The sequence below is a fragment of the Antrostomus carolinensis genome, unplaced genomic scaffold (assembly GCF_000700745.2).
Source record: "Antrostomus carolinensis isolate BGI_N321 unplaced genomic scaffold, ASM70074v2 scaffold29465, whole genome shotgun sequence".
NCBI classification, from domain to species: domain Eukaryota; kingdom Metazoa; phylum Chordata; class Aves; order Caprimulgiformes; family Caprimulgidae; genus Antrostomus; species Antrostomus carolinensis.
The window spans coordinates 8,786-9,739 of record NW_010314800.1 but is presented as its reverse complement, the minus strand read 5'-3'; the positions used below and the strand labels follow the sequence as shown (position 1 = coordinate 9,739).

The 954-nt window shown below is 58.1% G+C and overlaps 1 protein-coding gene across 1 annotated transcript in view; it reads left to right on the top strand.

The window, feature by feature from the left end:
- Window positions 1–954, top strand: part of LOC104524788 (seizure 6-like protein) — a gene marked incomplete at both ends in the record, with an annotated part of 10,971 nt that overhangs the window by 1,495 nt on the left and 8,522 nt on the right. The window lies entirely within an intron of this gene.

Sequence of the window (954 nt, the reverse complement as noted above, 5' to 3'; positions counted from 1 at the left end):
CCCCTGTCTTCACGAGCCCCCCCCCAGATCGCCAGGCAGGGCTGCCTTCTACGGGCATTTCAGAGCAAGGCAGCCTGCCTGCAGCCAAGTGCTGGGGCACCTCGAGGGCCAGAAACCCTCCCAGCTGTGCTTTGCCCAGCAGCAGCAGCAGCAGCAGCACACGCTGCGGCAGAGCCAGGCTGAGCTGCTGCAGGAAGGGGCTGTGGATGCCACGAGCTGGCACACATGGAGTGTGAGTTTCACCGTGTGCCAGGGCTGCTGCTGTGCCGGTGCTGTGCAAACCATCAGAACCAGGAATCTGGCTCAGGCAGACAGGCTGGGTCAGCTCACCCCAAAACTCCACATCCCACAGCCCAGCCAGGCTGGGGGCAGAGCCGGGGGATTGACACGTTTCAAACACCATCAGCCCACAGTCTCCATGCTCTGGTGTGCAATCCTGTCTTCTTCTTGCATTTCCCACATCTCACCCTTTGCATCCAGTGAAAATCCATTAACTTTTAATCAGTGTAATGAAGAACGTGCATTAAAAAGAGTGGTAGTTCCAGGGAGCTTGTTCCTGCTGTCCCTCCAGCGGGCACGAGGGACTGACCTCCGCGGTGTGACGTGGAAGGGAGCCCGGGTGGGGAGCTGCCCTGGGAGCTGGCAGAGCCGGGCAGCAGTGCAGGGACGAGCTTGGGTCGTGTGAGCATCCCAGACACTTTTCCACGGCAGTAACTCCATCTCCCCAAATCCGCAGGGTGCTAAAGACAGGCTGCTCCGCTGTAAATTCGCCTCCTTCCGTAATCCATCAGATGACACCGCTCCTGACCTCGCTGCATTGTGAACTGAGGTTTTAATGGAGCATAAAATTAGTCCCTCCACCCCTCCAGCTTCGCGTTTCACTTTGCTCATGTTTCTGAGCGTTTCAGACAAATTAAATGGCAACAGCAGGTCCGTGCTGGCTGAGCACGGCCC